General features: G+C 25.5%; 1 long non-coding RNA gene across 39 annotated transcripts; it reads right to left on the minus strand.

The window, feature by feature from the left end:
- Nucleotides 1–627: 627 nt before the first annotated feature.
- On the minus strand, nucleotides 628–25,661 carry LOC132931358 (uncharacterized). 39 transcript variants are annotated; one of them, XR_009662482.1, is made up of 20 exons: nucleotides 25,577–25,661; nucleotides 24,665–24,794; nucleotides 23,860–23,989; nucleotides 22,138–22,268; nucleotides 21,169–21,298; nucleotides 19,446–19,576; nucleotides 18,479–18,608; nucleotides 16,756–16,886; nucleotides 15,055–15,184; nucleotides 13,334–13,464; nucleotides 12,367–12,496; nucleotides 10,639–10,769; nucleotides 9,672–9,801; nucleotides 8,867–8,996; nucleotides 7,144–7,274; nucleotides 6,177–6,306; nucleotides 4,451–4,581; nucleotides 3,483–3,612; nucleotides 1,700–1,889; nucleotides 628–920 (listed from the first exon to the last, which is right to left on the minus strand). It is a non-coding gene; the product is annotated as an uncharacterized LOC132931358 (long non-coding RNA). The 39 variants fall into 39 exon arrangements; XR_009662500.1 differs by having other exon boundaries at nucleotides 4,445–4,581; XR_009662488.1 differs by having other exon boundaries at nucleotides 1,758–1,889; nucleotides 4,393–4,581.
- Nucleotides 25,662–25,872: the final 211 nt, after the last annotated feature.

Here is a 25,872-nt window from a genome sequence, read left to right on the forward strand (position 1 = left end):
TCAGATTAAAATAGGAATTCATAATATTTCTCAAACTTATCATATAAAAACATGTTTTTTAGTATTTATGAAGAATCAGCTAACATAATATCTATAGACGTTAATAATAGTAAAAAAGAATCATTTACTTAATATAATGGTCTGGATTTCATGACACTAACTTAAGAATTGAGTGTTTTATAAGCAGATAATAATATGAATTTTTAATATTCGTAAAGATTATCATATAAAAATGCATGTTTTATAGTGTTATTAAAGTATCAGCTTAAATGAAATGTATGCAAATTAATAATAGTAAATTAGAATCATTTTCTTAATATAGTGGTCCTGGTTACAAGAGATTAACATGAGAATTGTGTGTTTATAAACAGTTAAAAAAATGAATTTTTAATAACCGTCAAAATTATCATATAAAATCATGTATTATAGTGTTTATGAATAATCAGCTTACATAATATCTATAGAAGTTAATAATAGTAAATTAGAATCATTTACTTAATCTAATGGTCTGGATTTCATGACACTAACTTAAGAATTGAGTGTTTTATAAGCAGATAATAATATGAATTTTTAATATTCGTAAAGATTATCATATAAAAATGCATGTTTTATAGTGTTTATGAAGCATCAGCTCAAATGAAATGTATACAAGTTAATAATGGTAACTCTTATGAATGAAAATTACAAGTCAAAGGTGTTAACTAAAATTTTATTCAGATTATTAACGAATCTCAATTGTTTCACTGCCATTAATTTACTATCAATTATATTCAATAACCCTTACACGCACATTACATAAACCCAATATTATTAGCAGTATCTTCTAGTCCATTTTCAGCATAGGATGTTGATACTTTCTTAAGTGGTAGAAATGTGAATTCATGTTTCTGCATGCCTTGATTGATTTGACATACGTCAATCTGAAAAAATGTAGTAAGTTAATAATGTATAATTGTTAAAGAATAACTTGAGAATTTAGTGTTTTATAAGCAGTTAAAAATATGAATATAAAATACGAGTCAAAATAATCATATTAAAACATGTCTTATAGTGTTTATGAAGCATCAGCTTAAATGAAATGTATGCAAATTAATAATTTTAAATTAGAATCATTTTCTTAATATAGTGGTCCAGGTTTCAAGAGATTAACTTGAGAATTGTTTGTTTTATAAACAGTTAAAAAAATGAATTTTTAATATTCGTCAAAATTATCATACAAAATCATGTTTTATAGTGTTTATGAAGAATCAGCTTACATAATATCTATAGAAGTTAATAATAGTAAATTAGAATTATTTTCTTAATATAGTGGTCCAGGTTTCAAGAGATTAACTTGAGAATTGTGTGTTTTATAAACAGTTAAAAAAATGAATTTTTAATATTCGTCAAAATTATCATATAAAATCATGTTTTATAGCGTTATTGAAGTATCAGCTTAAATGAAATGTATGCTAGTTAATAATGGTAAATTAGAATAATTTTCTTAATCTAATGGTCTGACTTTCATGACACTAACTTCAGAATTCACTGTTTTATAAGCAGTTAAAAATATGAATATAAAATACGAGTCAAAATAATCATATAAAAACATGTTTTATAGTGTTTATGAAGTATCAGCTTATATGATATATATGGAAATTGGTAATGGTAAATAAGAATCATATACTTAATCTAATGGTCTGGATTTCATGACACTAACTTTTTGTTACACTACTATTAATTGACTATCAATTATATTCAATATTCATTACTCGTACTATGCATAAAACTATTATTATTATCAGGATTGTCCAGTCCATTTTCAACGTAGGATGTTGAAACTTTCCCATGTGGTAGAAATGGTAATTTCATGTATCAATATGTCCTGAGTATATCTGGTGTACAGCCATCTAAAAAAAAAATAGTAAGTTAAATCTGTATAATGGTTGGAGGACAAAACGTCACTACTAGATACCATAAGGAGAACGACAATTTTTATATAACAACTAGTACGTGGACAACACTGAGTAATTCAGAAGTGGAAACTATCAAAACATAAACTAACAGACAAACTTCATTTTTATACAAAATACATGAAAGGAATTTACAATTGAAACTTAAATACAAAAACGAATGTAGAACTGCAAAACATAGATAACAGATGATAATAAATAATAATTATGATAAGCCATAAAAGATAGTACAGATGTACCAGAATGTTTTGTAGAAGGAATTCAAATGTATTATGAGTGTAACTAAAGAATACATTTGTACAACAACTGAAAATCGCTCCTTTTCAATACGAAAAAATGTTAAGTTGTATTATTCGTCAAAATTAACTTATAAAATCATATTTTATAGTTTTTATGAAGTAAAAATATCAGGTAAAATGAAAAAAATGAAAGTTAAAAAGTATAAATTAGAATCATTTTCTTGATCTAGTAGTAAAGGATCAAGACAGTTACTTGTGTTAACTTCGGGCATAAAATATGAACAATTCGTTTATAATATCAAAAATCTTAATTAATAAATAACGAGTAGACTCAAAATCTAAGTAAAAACAACGACCCGTTACGATACACAGCAGTACGGTGAACGCCACACAACTATCTAGTTTCTTTCTGAGGCGATTCGGCCGACGGATGTCGTCCCTACTACGGCGACGCTCACGCCCTCTGTTGGTGTATACATTTAATATTTGTCTGTATATAAGCAGATTAAAATAGGAATTCATAATATTTCTCAAACTTATCATATAAAAACATGTTTTTTAGTATTTATGAAGAATCAGCTAACATAATATCTATAGACGTTAATAATAGTAAAAAAGAATCATTTACTTAATATAATGGTCTGGATTTCATGACACTAACTTAAGAATTGAGTGTTTTATAAGCAGATAATAATATGAATTTTTAATATTCGTAAAGATTATCATATAAAAATGCATGTTTTATAGTGTTATTAAAGTATCAGCTTAAATGAAATGTATGCAAATTAATAATAGTAAATTAGAATCATTTTCTTAATATAGTGGTCCTGGTTACAAGAGATTAACATGAGAATTGTGTGTTTTATAAACAGTTAAAAAAATGAATTTTTAATAACCGTCAAAATTATCATATAAAATCATGTATTATAGTGTTTATGAAGAATCAGCTTACATAATATCTATAGAAGTTAATAATAGTAAATTAGAATCATTTACTTAATCTAATGGTCTGGATTTCATGACACTAACTTAAGAATTGAGTGTTTTATAAGCAGATAATAATATGAATTTTTAATATTCGTAAAGATTATCATATAAAAATGCATGTTTTATAGTGTTTATGAAGCATCAGCTCAAATGAAATGTATACAAGTTAATAATGGTAACTCTTATGAATGAAAATTACAAGTCAAAGGTGTTAACTAAAATTTTATTCAGATTATTAACGAATCTCAATTGTTTCACTGCCATTAATTTACTATCAATTATATTCAATAACCCTTACACGCACATTACATAAACCCAATATTATTAGCAGTATCTTCTAGTCCATTTTCAGCATAGGATGTTGATACTTTCTTAAGTGGTAGAAATGTGAATTCATGTTTCTGCATGCCTTGATTGATTTGACATACGTCAATCTGAAAAAATGTAGTAAGTTAATAATGTATAATTGTTAAAGAATAACTTGAGAATTTAGTGTTTTTATAAGCAGTTAAAAATATGAATATAAAATACGAGTCAAAATAATCATATTAAAACATGTCTTATAGTGTTTATGAAGCATCAGCTTAAATGAAATGTATGCAAATTAATAATTTTAAATTAGAATCATTTTCTTAATATAGTGGTCCAGGTTTCAAGAGATTAACTTGAGAATTGTTTGTTTTATAAACAGTTAAAAAAATGAATTTTTAATATTCGTCAAAATTATCATACAAAATCATGTTTTATAGTGTTTATGAAGAATCAGCTTACATAATATCTATAGAAGTTAATAATAGTAAATTAGAATTATTTTCTTAATATAGTGGTCCAGGTTTCAAGAGATTAACTTGAGAATTGTGTGTTTTATAAACAGTTAAAAAAATGAATTTTTAATATTCGTCAAAATTATCATATAAAATCATGTTTTATAGCGTTATTGAAGTATCAGCTTAAATGAAATGTATGCTAGTTAATAATGGTAAATTAGAATAATTTTCTTAATCTAATGGTCTGACTTTCATGACACTAACTTCAGAATTCACTGTTTTATAAGCAGTTAAAAATATGAATATAAAATACGAGTCAAAATAATCATATAAAAACATGTTTTATAGTGTTTATGAAGTATCAGCTTATATGATATATATGGAAATTGGTAATGGTAAATAAGAATCATATACTTAATCTAATGGTCTGGATTTCATGACACTAACTTTTTGTTACACTACTATTAATTGACTATCAATTATATTCAATATTCATTACTCGTACTATGCATAAAACTATTATTATTATCAGGATTGTCCAGTCCATTTTCAACGTAGGATGTTGAAACTTTCCCATGTGGTAGAAATGGTAATTCATGTATCAATATGTCCTGAGTATATCTGGTGTACAGCCATCTAAAAAAAAATAGTAAGTTAAATCTGTATAATGGTTGGAGGACAAAACGTCACTACTAGATACCATAAGGAGAACGACAATTTTTATATAACAACTAGTACGTGGACAACACTGAGTAATTCAGAAGTGGAAACTATCAAAACATAAACTAACAGACAAACTTCATTTTTATACAAAATACATGAAAGGAATTTACAATTGAAACTTAAATACAAAAAACGAATGTAGAACTGCAAAACATAGATAACAGATGATAATAAATAATAATTATGATAAGCCATAAAAGATAGTACAGATGTACCAGAATGTTTTGTAGAAGGAATTCAAATGTATTATGAGTGTAACTAAAGAATACATTTGTACAACAACTGAAAATCGCTCCTTTTCAATACGAAAAAATGTTAAGTTGTATTATTCGTCAAAATTAACTTATAAAATCATATTTTATAGTTTTTATGAAGTAAAAATATCAGGTAAAATGAAAAAAATGAAAGTTAAAAAGTATAAATTAGAATCATTTTCTTGATCTAGTAGTAAAGGATCAAGACAGTTACTTGTGTTAACTTCGGGCATAAAATATGAACAATTCGTTTATAATATCAAAAATCTTAATTAATAAATAACGAGTAGACTCAAAATCTAAGTAAAAACAACGACCCGTTACGATACACAGCAGTACGGTGAACGCCACACAACTTATCTAGTTTCTTTCTGAGGCGATTCGGCCGACGGATGTCGTCCCTACTACGGCGACGCTCACGCCCTCTGTTGGTGTATACATTTAATATTTGTCTGTATATAAGCAGATTAAAATAGGAATTCATAATATTTCTCAAACTTATCATATAAAAACATGTTTTTTAGTATTTATGAAGAATCAGCTAACATAATATCTATAGACGTTAATAATAGTAAAAAAAGAATCATTTACTTAATATAATGGTCTGGATTTCATGACACTAACTTAAGAATTGAGTGTTTTATAAGCAGATAATAATATGAATTTTTAATATTCGTAAAGATTATCATATAAAAATGCATGTTTTATAGTGTTATTAAAGTATCAGCTTAAATGAAATGTATGCAAATTAATAATAGTAAATTAGAATCATTTTCTTAATATAGTGGTCCTGGTTACAAGAGATTAACATGAGAATTGTGTGTTTTATAAACAGTTAAAAAAATGAATTTTTAATAACCGTCAAAATTATCATATAAAATCATGTATTATAGTGTTTATGAAGAATCAGCTTACATAATATCTATAGAAGTTAATAATAGTAAATTAGAATCATTTACTTAATCTAATGGTCTGGATTTCATGACACTAACTTAAGAATTGAGTGTTTTATAAGCAGATAATAATATGAATTTTTAATATTCGTAAAGATTATCATATAAAAATGCATGTTTTATAGTGTTTATGAAGCATCAGCTCAAATGAAATGTATACAAGTTAATAATGGTAACTCTTATGAATGAAAATTACAAGTCAAAGGTGTTAACTAAAATTTTATTCAGATTATTAACGAATCTCAATTGTTTCACTGCCATTAATTTACTATCAATTATATTCAATAACCCTTACACGCACATTACATAAACCCAATATTATTAGCAGTATCTTCTAGTCCATTTTCAGCATAGGATGTTGATACTTTCTTAAGTGGTAGAAATGTGAATTCATGTTTCTGCATGCCTTGATTGATTTGACATACGTCAATCTGAAAAAATGTAGTAAGTTAATAATGTATAATTGTTAAAGAATAACTTGAGAATTTAGTGTTTTATAAGCAGTTAAAAATATGAATATAAAATACGAGTCAAAATAATCATATTAAAACATGTCTTATAGTGTTTATGAAGCATCAGCTTAAATGAAATGTATGCAAATTAATAATTTTAAATTAGAATCATTTTCTTAATATAGTGGTCCAGGTTTCAAGAGATTAACTTGAGAATTGTTTGTTTTATAAACAGTTAAAAAAATGAATTTTTAATATTCGTCAAAATTATCATACAAAATCATGTTTTATAGTGTTTATGAAGAATCAGCTTACATAATATCTATAGAAGTTAATAATAGTAAATTAGAATTATTTTCTTAATATAGTGGTCCAGGTTTCAAGAGATTAACTTGAGAATTGTGTGTTTTATAAACAGTTAAAAAAATGAATTTTTAATATTCGTCAAAATTATCATATAAAATCATGTTTTATAGCGTTATTGAAGTATCAGCTTAAATGAAATGTATGCTAGTTAATAATGGTAAATTAGAATAATTTTCTTAATCTAATGGTCTGACTTTCATGACACTAACTTCAGAATTCACTGTTTTATAAGCAGTTAAAAATATGAATATAAAATACGAGTCAAAATAATCATATAAAAACATGTTTTATAGTGTTTATGAAGTATCAGCTTATATGATATATATGGAAATTGGTAATGGTAAATAAGAATCATATACTTAATCTAATGGTCTGGATTTCATGACACTAACTTTTTGTTACACTACTATTAATTGACTATCAATTATATTCAATATTCATTACTCGTACTATGCATAAAACTATTATTATTATCAGGATTGTCCAGTCCATTTTCAACGTAGGATGTTGAAACTTTCCCATGTGGTAGAAATGGTAATTCATGTATCAATATGTCCTGAGTATATCTGGTGTACAGCCATCTAAAAAAAAATAGTAAGTTAAATCTGTATAATGGTTGGAGGACAAAACGTCACTACTAGATACCATAAGGAGAACGACAATTTTTATATAACAACTAGTACGTGGACAACACTGAGTAATTCAGAAGTGGAAACTATCAAAACATAAACTAACAGACAAACTTCATTTTTATACAAAATACATGAAAGGAATTTACAATTGAAACTTAAATACAAAAACGAATGTAGAACTGCAAAACATAGATAACAGATGATAATAAATAATAATTATGATAAGCCATAAAAGATAGTACAGATGTACCAGAATGTTTTGTAGAAGGAATTCAAATGTATTATGAGTGTAACTAAAGAATACATTTGTACAACAACTGAAAATCGCTCCTTTTCAATACGAAAAAATGTTAAGTTGTATTATTCGTCAAAATTAACTTATAAAATCATATTTTATAGTTTTTATGAAGTAAAAATATCAGGTAAAATGAAAAAAATGAAAGTTAAAAAGTATAAATTAGAATCATTTTCTTGATCTAGTAGTAAAGGATCAAGACAGTTACTTGTGTTAACTTCGGGCATAAAATATGAACAATTCGTTTATAATATCAAAAATCTTAATTAATAAATAACGAGTAGACTCAAAATCTAAGTAAAAACAACGACCCGTTACGATACACAGCAGTACGGTGAACGCCACACAACTATCTAGTTTCTTTCTGAGGCGATTCGGCCGACGGATGTCGTCCCTACTACGGCGACGCTCACGCCCTCTGTTGGTGTATACATTTAATATTTGTCTGTATATAAGCAGATTAAAATAGGAATTCATAATATTTCTCAAACTTATCATATAAAAACATGTTTTTTAGTATTTATGAAGAATCAGCTAACATAATATCTATAGACGTTAATAATAGTAAAAAAGAATCATTTACTTAATATAATGGTCTGGATTTCATGACACTAACTTAAGAATTGAGTGTTTTATAAGCAGATAATAATATGAATTTTTAATATTCGTAAAGATTATCATATAAAAATGCATGTTTTATAGTGTTATTAAAGTATCAGCTTAAATGAAATGTATGCAAATTAATAATAGTAAATTAGAATCATTTTCTTAATATAGTGGTCCTGGTTACAAGAGATTAACATGAGAATTGTGTGTTTTATAAACAGTTAAAAAAATGAATTTTTAATAACCGTCAAAATTATCATATAAAATCATGTATTATAATGTTTATGAAGAATCAGCTTACATAATATCTATAGAAGTTAATAATAGTAAATTAGAATCATTTACTTAATCTAATGGTCTGGATTTCATGACACTAACTTAAGAATTGAGTGTTTTATAAGCAGATAATAATATGAATTTTTAATATTCGTAAAGATTATCATATAAAAATGCATGTTTTATAGTGTTTATGAAGCATCAGCTCAAATGAAATGTATACAAGTTAATAATGGTAACTCTTATGAATGAAAATTACAAGTCAAAGGTGTTAACTAATATTTTATTCAGATTATTAACGAATCTCAATTGTTTCACTGTCATTAATTTACTATAAATTATATTCAATAACCCTTACACGCACATTACATAAACCCAATATTATTAGCAGTATCTTCTAGTCCATTTTCAGCATAGGATGTTGATACTTTCTTAAGTGGTAGAAATGTGAATTCATGTTTCTGCATGCCTTGATTGATTTGACATACGTCAATCTGAAAAAATGTAGTAAGTTAATAATGTATAATTGTTAAAGAATAACTTGAGAATTTAGTATTTTATAAGCAGTTAAAAATATGAATATAAAATACGAGTCAAAATAATCATATTAAAACATGTCTTTTAGTGTTTATGAAGCATCAGCTTAAATGAAATGTATGCAAATTAATAATAGTAAATTAGAATCATTTTCTTAATATAGTGGTCCTGGTAACAAGAGATTAACATGAGAATTGTGTGTTTTATAAACAGTTAAAAAAATGAATTTTTAATAACCGTCAAAATTATCATATAAAATCATGTATTATAGTGTTTATGAAGAATCAGCTTACATAATATCTATAGAAGTTAATAATAGTAAATTAGAATCATTTACTTAATCTAATGGTCTGGATTTCATGACACTAACTTAAGAATTGAGTGTTTTATAAGCAGATAATAATATGAATTTTTAATATTCGTAAAGATTATCATATAAAAATGCATGTTTTATAGTGTTTATGAAGCATCAGCTCAAATGAAATGTATACAAGTTAATAATGGTAACTCTTATGAATGAAAATTACAAGTCAAAGGTGTTAACTAAAATTTTATTCAGATTATTAACGAATCTCAATTGTTTCACTGCCATTAATTTACTATCAATTATATTCAATAACCCTTACACGCACATTACATAAACCCAATATTATTAGCAGTATCTTCTAGTCCATTTTCAGCATAGGATGTTGATACTTTCTTAAGTGGTAGAAATGTGAATTCATGTTTCTGCATGCCTTGATTGATTTGACATACGTCAATCTGAAAAAATGTAGTAAGTTAATAATGTATAATTGTTAAAGAATAACTTGAGAATTTAGTGTTTTATAAGCAGTTAAAAATATGAATATAAAATACGAGTCAAAATAATCATATTAAAACATGTCTTATAGTGTTTATGAAGCATCAGCTTAAATGAAATGTATGCAAATTAATAATTTTAAATTAGAATCATTTTCTTAATATAGTGGTCCAGGTTTCAAGAGATTAACTTGAGAATTGTTTGTTTTATAAACAGTTAAAAAAATGAATTTTTAATATTCGTCAAAATTATCATACAAAATCATGTTTTATAGTGTTTATGAAGAATCAGCTTACATAATATCTATAGAAGTTAATAATAGTAAATTAGAATTATTTTCTTAATATAGTGGTCCAGGTTTCAAGAGATTAACTTGAGAATTGTGTGTTTTATAAACAGTTAAAAAAATGAATTTTTAATATTCGTCAAAATTATCATATAAAATCATGTTTTATAGCGTTATTGAAGTATCAGCTTAAATGAAATGTATGCTAGTTAATAATGGTAAATTAGAATAATTTTCTTAATCTAATGGTCTGACTTTCATGACACTAACTTCAGAATTCACTGTTTTATAAGCAGTTAAAAATATGAATATAAAATACGAGTCAAAATAATCATATAAAAACATGTTTTATAGTGTTTATGAAGTATCAGCTTATATGATATATATGGAAATTGGTAATGGTAAATAAGAATCATATACTTAATCTAATGGTCTGGATTTCATGACACTAACTTTTTGTTACACTACTATTAATTGACTATCAATTATATTCAATATTCATTACTCGTACTATGCATAAAACTATTATTATTATCAGGATTGTCCAGTCCATTTTCAACGTAGGATGTTGAAACTTTCCCATGTGGTAGAAATGGTAATTCATGTATCAATATGTCCTGAGTATATCTGGTGTACAGCCATCTAAAAAAAAATAGTAAGTTAAATCTGTATAATGGTTGGAGGACAAAACGTCACTACTAGATACCATAAGGAGAACGACAATTTTTATATAACAACTAGTACGTGGACAACACTGAGTAATTCAGAAGTGGAAACTATCAAAACATAAACTAACAGACAAACTTCATTTTTATACAAAATACATGAAAGGAATTTACAATTGAAACTTAAATACAAAAACGAATGTAGAACTGCAAAACATAGATAACAGATGATAATAAATAATAATTATGATAAGCCATAAAAGATAGTACAGATGTACCAGAATGTTTTGTAGAAGGAATTCAAATGTATTATGAGTGTAACTAAAGAATACATTTGTACAACAACTGAAAATCGCTCCTTTTCAATACGAAAAAATGTTAAGTTGTATTATTCGTCAAAATTAACTTATAAAATCATATTTTATAGTTTTTATGAAGTAAAAATATCAGGTAAAATGAAAAAAATGAAAGTTAAAAAGTATAGTATAAATTAGAATCATTTTCTTGATCTAGTAGTAAAGGATCAAGACAGTTACTTGTGTTAACTTCGGGCATAAAATATGAACAATTCGTTTATAATATCAAAAATCTTAATTAATAAATAACGAGTAGACTCAAAATCTAAGTAAAAACAACGACCCGTTACGATACACAGCAGTACGGTGAACGCCACACAACTATCTAGTTTCTTTCTGAGGCGATTCGGCCGACGGATGTCGTCCCTACTACGGCGACGCTCACGCCCTCTGTTGGTGTATACATTTAATATTTGTCTGTATATAAGCAGATTAAAATAGGAATTCATAATATTTCTCAAACTTATCATATAAAAACATGTTTTTTAGTATTTATGAAGAATCAGCTAACATAATATCTATAGACGTTAATAATAGTAAAAAAGAATCATTTACTTAATATAATGGTCTGGATTTCATGACACTAACTTAAGAATTGAGTGTTTTATAAGCAGATAATAATATGAATTTTTAATATTCGTAAAGATTATCATATAAAAATGCATGTTTTATAGTGTTATTAAAGTATCAGCTTAAATGAAATGTATGCAAATTAATAATAGTAAATTAGAATCATTTTCTTAATATAGTGGTCCTGGTTACAAGAGATTAACATGAGAATTGTGTGTTTTATAAACAGTTAAAAAAATGAATTTTTAATAACCGTCAAAATTATCATATAAAATCATGTATTATAGTGTTTATGAAGAATCAGCTTACATAATATCTATAGAAGTTAATAATAGTAAATTAGAATCATTTACTTAATCTAATGGTCTGGATTTCATGACACTAACTTAAGAATTGAGTGTTTTATAAGCAGATAATAATATGAATTTTTAATATTCGTAAAGATTATCATATAAAAATGCATGTTTTATAGTGTTTATGAAGCATCAGCTCAAATGAAATGTATACAAGTTAATAATGGTAACTCTTATGAATGAAAATTACAAGTCAAAGGTGTTAACTAAAATTTTATTCAGATTATTAACGAATCTCAATTGTTTCACTGCCATTAATTTACTATCAATTATATTCAATAACCCTTACACGCACATTACATAAACCCAATATTATTAGCAGTATCTTCTAGTCCATTTTCAGCATAGGATGTTGATACTTTCTTAAGTGGTAGAAATGTGAATTCATGTTTCTGCATGCCTTGATTGATTTGACATACGTCAATCTGAAAAAATGTAGTAAGTTAATAATGTATAATTGTTAAAGAATAACTTGAGAATTTAGTGTTTTATAAGCAGTTAAAAATATGAATATAAAATACGAGTCAAAATAATCATATTAAAACATGTCTTATAGTGTTTATGAAGCATCAGCTTAAATGAAATGTATGCAAATTAATAATTTTAAATTAGAATCATTTTCTTAATATAGTGGTCCAGGTTTCAAGAGATTAACTTGAGAATTGTTTGTTTTATAAACAGTTAAAAAAATGAATTTTTAATATTCGTCAAAATTATCATACAAAATCATGTTTTATAGTGTTTATGAAGAATCAGCTTACATAATATCTATAGAAGTTAATAATAGTAAATTAGAATTATTTTCTTAATATAGTGGTCCAGGTTTCAAGAGATTAACTTGAGAATTGTGTGTTTTATAAACAGTTAAAAAAATGAATTTTTAATATTCGTCAAAATTATCATATAAAATCATGTTTTATAGCGTTATTGAAGTATCAGCTTAAATGAAATGTATGCTAGTTAATAATGGTAAATTAGAATAATTTTCTTAATCTAATGGTCTGACTTTCATGACACTAACTTCAGAATTCACTGTTTTATAAGCAGTTAAAAATATGAATATAAAATACGAGTCAAAATAATCATATAAAAACATGTTTTATAGTGTTTATGAAGTATCAGCTTATATGATATATATGGAAATTGGTAATGGTAAATAAGAATCATATACTTAATCTAATGGTCTGGATTTCATGACACTAACTTTTTGTTACACTACTATTAATTGACTATCAATTATATTCAATATTCATTACTCGTACTATGCATAAAACTATTATTATTATCAGGATTGTCCAGTCCATTTTCAACGTAGGATGTTGAAACTTTCCCATGTGGTAGAAATGGTAATTCATGTATCAATATGTCCTGAGTATATCTGGTGTACAGCCATCTAAAAAAAAATAGTAAGTTAAATCTGTATAATGGTTGGAGGACAAAACGTCACTACTAGATACCATAAGGAGAACGACAATTTTTATATAACAACTAGTACGTGGACAACACTGAGTAATTCAGAAGTGGAAACTATCAAAACATAAACTAACAGACAAACTTCATTTTTATACAAAATACATGAAAGGAATTTACAATTGAAACTTAAATACAAAAACGAATGTAGAACTGCAAAACATAGATAACAGATGATAATAAATAATAATTATGATAAGCCATAAAAGATAGTACAGATGTACCAGAATGTTTTGTAGAAGGAATTCAAATGTATTATGAGTGTAACTAAAGAATACATTTGTACAACAACTGAAAATCGCTCCTTTTCAATACGAAAAAATGTTAAGTTGTATTATTCGTCAAAATTAACTTATAAAATCATATTTTATAGTTTTTATGAAGTAAAAATATCAGGTAAAATGAAAAAAATGAAAGTTAAAAAGTATAAATTAGAATCATTTTCTTGATCTAGTAGTAAAGGATCAAGACAGTTACTTGTGTTAACTTCGGGCATAAAATATGAACAATTCGTTTATAATATCAAAAATCTTAATTAATAAATAACGAGTAGACTCAAAATCTAAGTAAAAACAACGACCCGTTACGATACACAGCAGTACGGTGAACGCCACACAACTATCTAGTTTCTTTCTGAGGCGATTCGGCCGACGGATGTCGTCCCTACTACGGCGACGCTCACGCCCTCTGTTGGTGTATACATTTAATATTTGTCTGTATATAAGCAGATTAAAATAGGAATTCATAATATTTCTCAAACTTATCATATAAAAACATGTTTTTTAGTATTTATGAAGAATCAGCTAACATAATATCTATAGACGTTAATAATAGTAAAAAAGAATCATTTACTTAATATAATGGTCTGGATTTCATGACACTAACTTAAGAATTGAGTGTTTTATAAGCAGATAATAATTTGAATTTTTAATATTCGTAAAGATTATCATATAAAATAATGTTTTATAGTGTTTATGAAGCATCAGCTTAAATGAAATGTATGCAAATTAATAATAGTAAATTAGAATCATTTTCTTAATATAGTGGTCCTGGTTACAAGAGATTAACATGAGAATTGTGTGTTTTATAAACAGTTAAAAAAATGAATTTTTAATAACCGTCAAAATTATCATATAAAATCATGTATTATAGTGTTTATGAAGAATCAGCTTACATAATATCTATAGAAGTTAATAATAGTAAATTAGAATCATTTACTTAATCTAATGGTCTGGATTTCATGACACTAACTTAAGAATTGAGTGTTTTATAAGCAGATAATAATATGAATTTTTAATATTCGTAAAGATTATTATATAAAAATGCATGTTTTATAGTGTTTATGAAGCATCAGCTCAAATGAAATGTATACAAGTTAATAATGGTAACTCTTATGAATGAAAATTACAAGTCAAAGGTGTTAACTAATATTTTATTCAGATTATTAACGAATCTCAATTGTTTCACTGTCATTAATTTACTATCAATTATATTCAATAACCCTTACACGCACATTACATAAACCCAATATTATTAGCAGTATCTTCTAGTCCATTTTCAGCATAGGATGTAAATACTTTCTTAAGTGGTAGAAATGTGAATTCATGTTTCTGCATGCCTTGATTGATCTGACATACGTCAATCTGAAAAAATGTAGTAAGTTAATAATGTATAATTGTTAAAGAATAACTTGAGAATTTAGTATTTTATAAGCAGTTAAAAATATGAATATAAAATACGAGTCAAAATAATCATATTAAAACATGTCTTTTAGTGTTTATGAAGCATCAGCTTAAATGAAATGTATGCAAATTAATAATTTTGAATTAGAATCATTTTCTTAATATAGTGGTCCAGGTTTCAAGAGATTAACTTGAGAATTGTGTGTTTTATAAACAGTTAAAAAAATGAATTTTTAATATTCGTCAAAATTATCATACGAAATCATGTTTTATAGTGTTTATGAAGAATCAGCTTACATAATATCTATAGAAGTTAATAATAGTAAATTAGAATTATTTTCTTAATATAGTGGTCCAGGTTTCAAGAGATTAACTTGAGAATTGAGTGTTTTATAAGCAGATAATAATATGAATTTTTAATATTCGTAAAGATTATCATATAAAAATGCATGTTTCATAGTGTTATTAAAGTATCAGCTTAAATGAAATGTATGCAAGTTAATAATGGTAAATTAGAATCATTTTCTTAATATAGTGGTCCTGGTTTCAAGAGATTAACATGAGAATTGTGTGTTTCATAAACAGTTAAAAAAAAGAATTTTTAATAATCGTCAAAATCATCATATAAAATCATGTATTATAGTGTTTACGAAGAATCAGCTTACATAATATCTATAGAAGTTAATAATAGTAAATTAGAATCATTTACTTAATCTAATGGTCTGGATTTCATGACACTAACTTAAGAATTGAGTGTTTTATAAGCAGATAATAATTTGAATTTTTAATATTCGTAAAGATTATCATATAAAATAATGTTTTATAGTGTTTATGAAGCATCAGCTTAAATGAAATGTATGCAAATTAATAATAGTAAATTAGAATCATTTTCTTAATATAGTGGTCCTGGTTACAAGAGATTAACATGAGAATTGTGTGTTTTATAAACAGTTAAAAAAATGAATTTTTAATAATCGTCAAAATCATCATATAAAATCATGTATTATAGTGTTTATGAAGAATCAGCTTACATAATATCTATAGAAGTTAATAATAGTAAATTAGAATCATTTTCTTAATATAGTGGTCCAGGTTTCAAGAGATTAACTTGAGAATTGTTTGTTTTATAAACAGTTAAAAAAATGAATTTTTAATATTCGTCAAAATTATCATATAAAATCATGTTTTATAGCGTTATTGAAGTATCAGCTTAAATGAAATGTATGCTAGTTAATAATGGTAAATTAGAATAATTTTCTTAATCTAATGGTCTGACTTTCATGACACTAACTTCAGAATTCACTGTTTTATAAGCAGTTAAAAATATGAATATAAAATACGAGTCAAAATAATCATATAAAAACATGTTTTATAGTGTTTATGAAGTATCAGCTTATATGATATATATGGAAATTGGTAATGATAAATAAGAATCATATACTTAATCTAATGGTCTGGATTTCATGACACTAACTTTTTGTTACACTACTATTAATTGACTATCAATTATATTCAATATTCATTACTCGTACTATGCATAAAACTATTATTATTATCAGGATCGTCCAGTCCATTTTCAACGTAGGATGTTGAAACTTTCCCATGTGGTAGAAATGGTAATTCATGTATCAATATGTCCTGAGTATATCTGGTGTACAGCCATCTAAAAAAAAATAGTAAGTTAAATCTGTATAATGGTTGGAGGACAAAACGTCACTACTAGATACCATAAGGAGAACGACAATTTTTATATAACAACTAGTACGTGGACAACACTGAGTAATTCAGAAGTGGAAACTATCAAAACATAAACTAACAGACAAACTTCATTTTTATACAAAATACATGAAAGGAATTTACAATTGAAACTTAAATACAAAAACGAATGTAGAACTGCAAAACATAGATAACAGATGATAATAAATAATAATTATGATAAGCCATAAAAGATAGTACAAATGTACCAGAATGTTTTGTAGAAGGAATTCAAATGTATTATGAGTGTAACTAAAGAATACATTAGTACAACAACTGAAAATCGCTCCTTTTCAATACGAAAAAATGTTTAGTTGTATTATTCGTCAAAATTAACTTATAAAATCATATTTTATAGTTTTTATGAAGTAAAAATATCAGGTAAAATGAAGAAAATAAAAGTTAAAAATTATAAATTAGAATCATTTTCTTGATCTAGTAGTCAAGGATCAAGACAGTTACTTGTGTTAACTTCGGGCATAAAATATGAACAATTCGTTTATAATATCAAAAATCTTAATTAATAAATAAGGAGTAGACTCAAAATCTAAGTAAAAACAACGACCCGTTACGATACACAGCAGTACGGTGAACGCCACACAACTATCTAGTTTCTTTCTGAGGCGATTCGGCCGACGGATGTCGTCCCTACTACGGCGACGCTCACGCCCTCTGTTGGTGTATACATTTAATATTTGTCTGTATATAAGCAGATTAAAATAGGAATTCATAATATTTCTCAAACTTATCATATAAAAACATGTTTTTTAGTATTTATGAAGAATCAGCTAACATAATATCTATAGACGTTAATAATAGTAAAAAAGAATCATTTACTTAATATAATGGTCTGGATTTCATGACACTAACTTAAGAATTGAGTGTTTTATAAGCAGATAATAATATGAATTTTTAATATTCGTAAAGATTATCATATAAAAATGCATGTTTTATAGTGTTATTAAAGTATCAGCTTAAATGAAATGTATGCAAATTAATAATAGTAAATTAGAATCATTTTCTTAATATAGTGGTCCTGGTTACAAGAGATTAACATGAGAATTGTGTGTTTTATAAACAGTTAAAAAAATGAATTTTTAATAACCGTCAAAATTATCATATAAAATCATGTATTATAGTGTTTATGAATAATCAGCTTACATAATATCTATAGAAGTTAATAATAGTAAATTAGAATCATTTACTTAATCTAATGGTCTGGATTTCATGACACTAACTTAAGAATTGAGTGTTTTATAAGCAGATAATAATATGAATTTTTAATATTCGTAAAGATTATCATATAAAAATGCATGTTTTATAGTGTTTATGAAGCATCAGCTCAAATGAAATGTATACAAGTTAATAATGGTAACTCTTATGAATGAAAATTACAAGTCAAAGGTGTTAACTAAAATTTTATTCAGATTATTAACGAATCTCAATTGTTTCACTGCCATTAATTTACTATCAATTATATTCAATAACCCTTACACGCACATTACATAAACCCAATATTATTAGCAGTATCTTCTAGTCCATTTTCAGCATAGGATGTTGATACTTTCTTAAGTGGTAGAAATGTGAATTCATGTTTCTGCATGCCTTGATTGATTTGACATACGTCAATCTGAAAAAATGTAGTAAGTTAATAATGTATAATTGTTAAAGAATAACTTGAGAATTTAGTGTTTTATAAGCAGTTAAAAATATGAATATAAAATACGAGTCAAAATAATCATATTAAAACATGTCTTATAGTGTTTATGAAGCATCAGCTTAAATGAAATGTATGCAAATTAATAATTTTAAATTAGAATCATTTTCTTAATATAGTGGTCCAGGTTTCAAGAGATTAACTTGAGAATTGTTTGTTTTATAAACAGTTAAAAAAATGAATTTTTAATATTCGTCAAAATTATCATACAAAATCATGTTTTATAGTGTTTATGAAGAATCAGCTTACATAATATCTATAGAAGTTAATAATAGTAAATTAGAATTATTTTCTTAATATAGTGGTCCAGGTTTCAAGAGATTAACTTGAGAATTGTGTGTTTTATAAACAGTTAAAAAAATGAATTTTTAATATTCGTCAAAATTATCATATAAAATCATGTTTTATAGCGTTATTGAAGTATCAGCTTAAATGAAATGTATGCTAGTTAATAATGGTAAATTAGAATAATTTTCTTAATCTAATGGTCTGACTTTCATGACACTAACTTCAGAATTCACTGTTTTATAAGCAGTTAAAAATATGAATATAAAATACGAGTCAAAATAATCATATAAAAACATGTTTTATAGTGTTTATGAAGTATCAGCTTATATGATATATATGGAAATTGGTAATGGTAAATAAGAATCATATACTTAATCTAATGGTCTGGATTTCATGACACTAACTTTTTGTTACACTACTATTAATTGACTATCAATTATATTCAATATTCATTACTCGTACTATGCATAAAACTATTATTATTATCAGGATTGTCCAGTCCATTTTCAACGTAGGATGTTGAAACTTTCCCATGTGGTAGAAATGGTAATTCATGTATCAATATGTCCTGAGTATATCTGGTGTACAGCCATCTAAAAAAAAATAGTAAGTTAAATCTGTATAATGGTTGGAGGACAAAACGTCACTACTAGATACCATAAGGAGAACGACAATTTTTATATAACAACTAGTACGTGGACAACACTGAGTAATTCAGAAGTGGAAACTATCAAAACATAAACTAACAGACAAACTTCATTTTTATACAAAATACATGAAAGGAATTTACAATTGAAACTTAAATACAAAAACGAATGTAGAACTGCAAAACATAGATAACAGATGATAATAAATAATAATTATGATAAGCCATAAAAGATAGTACAGATGTACCAGAATGTTTTGTAGAAGGAATTCAAATGTATTATGAGTGTAACTAAAGAATACATTTGTACAACAACTGAAAATCGCTCCTTTTCAATACGAAAAAATGTTAAGTTGTATTATTCGTCAAAATTAACTTATAAAATCATATTTTATAGTTTTTATGAAGTAAAAATATCAGGTAAAATGAAAAAAATGAAAGTTAAAAAGTATAAATTAGAATCATTTTCTTGATCTAGTAGTAAAGGATCAAGACAGTTACTTGTGTTAACTTCGGGCATAAAATATGAACAATTCGTTTATAATATCAAAAATCTTAATTAATAAATAACGAGTAGACTCAAAATCTAAGTAAAAACAACGACCCGTTACGATACACAGCAGTACGGTGAACGCCACACAACTATCTAGTTTCTTTCTGAGGCGATTCGGCCGACGGATGTCGTCCCTACTACGGCGACGCTCACGCCCTCTGTTGGTGTATACATTTAATATTTGTCTGTATATAAGCAGATTAAAATAGGAATTCATAATATTTCTCAAACTTATCATATAAAAACATGTTTTTTAGTATTTATGAAGAATCAGCTAACATAATATCTATAGACGTTAATAATAGTAAAAAAGAATCATTTACTTAATATAATGGTCTGGATTTCATGACACTAACTTAAGAATTGAGTGTTTTATAAGCAGATAATAATATGAATTTTTAATATTCGTAAAGATTATCATATAAAAATGCATGTTTTATAGTGTTATTAAAGTATCAGCTTAAATGAAATGTATGCAAATTAATAATAGTAAATTAGAATCATTTTCTTAATATAGTGGTCCTGGTTACAAGAGATTAACATGAGAATTGTGTGTTTTATAAACAGTTAAAAAAATGAATTTTTAATAACCGTCAAAATTATCATATAAAATCATGTATTATAGTGTTTATGAATAATCAGCTTACATAATATCTATAGAAGTTAATAATAGTAAATTAGAATCATTTACTTAATCTAATGGTCTGGATTTCATGACACTAACTTAAGAATTGAGTGTTTTATAAGCAGATAATAATATGAATTTTTAATATTCGTAAAGATTATCATATAAAAATGCATGTTTTATAGTGTTTATGAAGCATCAGCTCAAATGAAATGTATACAAGTTAATAATGGTAACTCTTATGAATGAAAATTACAAGTCAAAGGTGTTAACTAAAATTTTATTCAGATTATTAACGAATCTCAATTGTTTCACTGCCATTAATTTACTATCAATTATATTCAATAACCCTTACACGCACATTACATAAACCCAATATTATTAGCAGTATCTTCTAGTCCATTTTCAGCATAGGATGTTGATACTTTCTTAAGTGGTAGAAATGTGAATTCATGTTTCTGCATGCCTTGATTGATTTGACATACGTCAATCTGAAAAAATGTAGTAAGTTAATAATGTATAATTGTTAAAGAATAACTTGAGAATTTAGTGTTTTATAAGCAGTTAAAAATATGAATATAAAATACGAGTCAAAATAATCATATTAAAACATGTCTTATAGTGTTTATGAAGCATCAGCTTAATGAAATGTATGCAAATTAATAATTTTAAATTAGAATCATTTTCTTAATATAGTGGTCCAGGTTTCAAGAGATTAACTTGAGAATTGTTTGTTTTATAAACAGTTAAAAAAATGAATTTTTAATATTCGTCAAAATTATCATACAAAATCATGTTTTATAGTGTTTATGAAGAATCAGCTTACATAATATCTATAGAAGTTAATAATAGTAAATTAGAATTATTTTCTTAATATAGTGGTCCAGGTTTCAAGAGATTAACTTGAGAATTGTGTGTTTTATAAACAGTTAAAAAAATGAATTTTTAATATTCGTTCAAAATTATCATATAAAATCATGTTTTATAGCGTTATTGAAGTATCAGCTTAAATGAAATGTATGCTAGTTAATAATGGTAAATTAGAATAATTTTTCTTAATCTAATGGTCTGACTTTCATGACACTAACTTCAGAATTCACTGTTTTATAAGCAGTTAAAAATATGAATATAAAATACGAGTCAAAATAATCATATAAAAACATGTTTTATAGTGTTTATGAAGTATCAGCTTATATGATATATATGGAAATTGGTAATGGTAAAATAAGAATCATATACTTAATCTAATGGTCTGGATTTCATGACACTAACTTTTTGTTACACTACTATTAATTGACTATCAATTATATTCAATATTCATTACTCGTACTATGCATAAAACTATTATTATTATCAGGATTGTCCAGTCCATTTTCAACGTAGGATGTTGAAACTTTCCCATGTGGTAGAAATGGTAATTCATGTATCAATATGTCCTGAGTATATCTGGTGTACAGCCATCTAAAAAAAAATAGTAAGTTAAATCTGTATAATGGTTGGAGGACAAAACGTCACTACTAGATACCATAAGGAGAACGACAATTTTTATATAACAACTAGTACGTGGACAACACTGAGTAATTCAGAAGTGGAAACTATCAAAACATAAACTAACAGACAAACTTCATTTTTATACAAAATACATGAAAGGAATTTACAATTGAAACTTAAATACAAAAACGAATGTAGAACTGCAAAACATAGATAACAGATGATAATAAATAATAATTATGATAAGCCATAAAAGATAGTACAGATGTACCAGAATGTTTTGTAGAAGGAATTCAAATGTATTATGAGTGTAACTAAAGAATACATTTGTACAACAACTGAAAATCGCTCCTTTTCAATACGAAAAAATGTTAAGTTGTATTATTCGTCAAAATTAACTTATAAAATCATATTTTATAGTTTTTATGAAGTAAAAATATCAGGTAAAATGAAAAAAATGAAAGTTAAAAAGTATAAATTAGAATCATTTTCTTGATCTAGTAGTAAAGGATCAAGACAGTTACTTGTGTTAACTTCGGGCATAAAATATGAACAATTCGTTTATAATATCAAAAATCTTAATTAATAAATAACGAGTAGACTCAAAATCTAAGTAAAAACAACGACCCGTTACGATACACAGCAGTACGGTGAACGCCACACAACTATCTAGTTTCTTTCTGAGGCGATTCGGCCGACGGATGTCGTCCCTACTACGGCGACGCTCACGCCCTCTGTTGGTGTATACATTTAATATTTGTCTGTATATAAGCAGATTAAATAGGAATTCATAATATTTCTCAAACTTATCATATAAAAACATGTTTTTTAGTATTTATGAAGAATCAGCTAACATAATATCTATAGACGTTAATAATAGTAAAAAAGAATCATTTACTTAATATAATGGTCTGGATTTCATGACACTAACTTAAGAATTGAGTGTTTTATAAGCAGATAATAATATGAATTTTTAATATTCGTAAAGATTATCATATAAAAATGCATGTTTTATAGTGTTATTAAAGTATCAGCTTAAATGAAATGTATGCAAATTAATAATAGTAAATTAGAATCATTTTCTTAATATAGTGGTCCTGGTTACAAGAGATTAACATGAGAATTGTGTGTTTTATAAACAGTTAAAAAAATGAATTTTTAATAACCGTCAAAATTATCATATAAAATCATGTATTATAATGTTTATGAAGAATCAGCTTACATAATATCTATAGAAGTTAATAATAGTAAATTAGAATCATTTACTTAATCTAATGGTCTGGATTTCATGACACTAACTTAAGAATTGAGTGTTTTATAAGCAGATAATAATATGAATTTTTAATATTCGTAAAGATTATCATATAAAAATGCATGTTTTATAGTGTTTATGAAGCATCAGCTCAAATGAAATGTATACAAGTTAATAATGGTAACTCTTATGAATGAAAATTACAAGTCAAAGGTGTTAACTAATATTTTATTCAGATTATTAACGAATCTCAATTGTTTCACTGTCATTAATTTACTATAAATTATATTCAATAACCCTTACACGCACATTACATAAACCCAATATTATTAGCAGTATCTTCTAGTCCATTTTCAGCATAGGATGTTGATACTTTCTTAAGTGGTAGAAATGTGAATTCATGTTTCTGCATGCCTTGATTGATTTGACATACGTCAATCTGAAAAAATGTAGTAAGTTAATAATGTATAATTGTTAAAGAATAACTTGAGAATTTAGTATTTTATAAGCAGTTAAAAATATGAATATAAAATACGAGTCAAAATAATCATATTAAAACATGTCTTTTAGTGTTTATGAAGCATCAGCTTAAATGAAATGTATGCAAATTAATAATAGTAAATTAGAATCATTTTCTTAATATAGTGGTCCTGGTAACAAGAGATTAACATGAGAATTGTGTGTTTTATAAACAGTTAAAAAAATGAATTTTTAATAACCGTCAAAATTATCATATAAAATCATGTATTATAGTGTTTATGAAGAATCAGCTTACATAATATCTATAGAAGTTAATAATAGTAAATTAGAATCATTTACTTAATCTAATGGTCTGGATTTCATGACACTAACTTAAGAATTGAGTGTTTTATAAGCAGATAATAATATGAATTTTTAATATTCGTAAAGATTATCATATAAAAATGCATGTTTTATAGTGTTTATGAAGCATCAGCTCAAATGAAATGTATACAAGTTAATAATGGTAACTCTTATGAATGAAAATTACAAGTCAAAGGTGTTAACTAAAATTTTATTCAGATTATTAACGAATCTCAATTGTTTCACTGCCATTAATTTACTATCAATTATATTCAATAACCCTTACATGCACATTACATAAACCCAATATTATTAGCAGTATCTTCTAGTCCATTTTCAGCATAGGATGTTGATACTTTCTTAAGTGGTAGAAATGTGAATTCATGTTTCTGCATGCCTTGATTGATTTGACATACGTCAATCTGAAAAAATGTAGTAAGTTAATAATGTATAATTGTTAAAGAATAACTTGAGAATTTAGTATTTTATAAGCAGTTAAAAATATGAATATAAAATACGAGTCAAAATAATCATATTAAAACATGTCTTATAGTGTTTATGAAGCATCAGCTTAAATGAAATGTATGCAAATTAATAATTTTAAATTAGAATCATTTTCTTAATATAGTGGTCCAGGTTTCAAGAGATTAACTTGAGAATTGTTTGTTTTTATAAACAGTTAAAAAAATGAATTTTTAATATTCGTCAAAATTATCATACAAAATCATGTTTTATAGTGTTTATGAAGAATCAGCTTACATAATATCTATAGAAGTTAATAATAGTAAATTAGAATTATTTTCTTAATATAGTGGTCCAGGTTTCAAGAGATTAACTTGAGAATTGTGTGTTTTATAAACAGTTAAAAAAATGAATTTTTAATATTCGTCAAAATTATCATATAAAATCATGTTTTATAGCGTTATTGAAGTATCAGCCTTAAATGAAATGTATGCTAGTTTAATAATGGTAAATTAGAATAATTTTCTTAATCTAATGGTCTGACTTTCATGACACTAACTTCAGAATTCACTGTTTTATAAGCAGTTAAAAATATGAATATAAAATACGAGTCAAAATAATCATATAAAAACATGTTTTATAGTGTTTATGAAGTATCAGCTTATATGATATATATGGAAATTGGTAATGGTAAATAAGAATCATATACTTAATCTAATGGTCTGGATTTCATGACACTAACTTTTTGTTACACTACTATTAATTGACTATCAATTATATTCAATATTCATTACTCGTACTATGCATAAAACTATTATTATTATCACCTATTATTATTAATCAGGATCGTCCAGTCCCATTTTCAACGTAGGATGTTGAAACTTTCCCATGTGGTAGGAAATGGTAATTCATGTATCAATATGTCCTGAGTATATCTGGTGTACAGCCATCTAAAAAAAAATAGTAAGTTAAATCTGTATAATGGTTGGAGGACAAAACGTCACTACTAGATACCATAAGGAGAACGACAATTTTTAA

This window comes from Rhopalosiphum padi, unplaced genomic scaffold (assembly GCF_020882245.1).
Source record: "Rhopalosiphum padi isolate XX-2018 unplaced genomic scaffold, ASM2088224v1 scaffold1, whole genome shotgun sequence".
Lineage (NCBI taxonomy): Eukaryota > Metazoa > Arthropoda > Insecta > Hemiptera > Aphididae > Rhopalosiphum > Rhopalosiphum padi.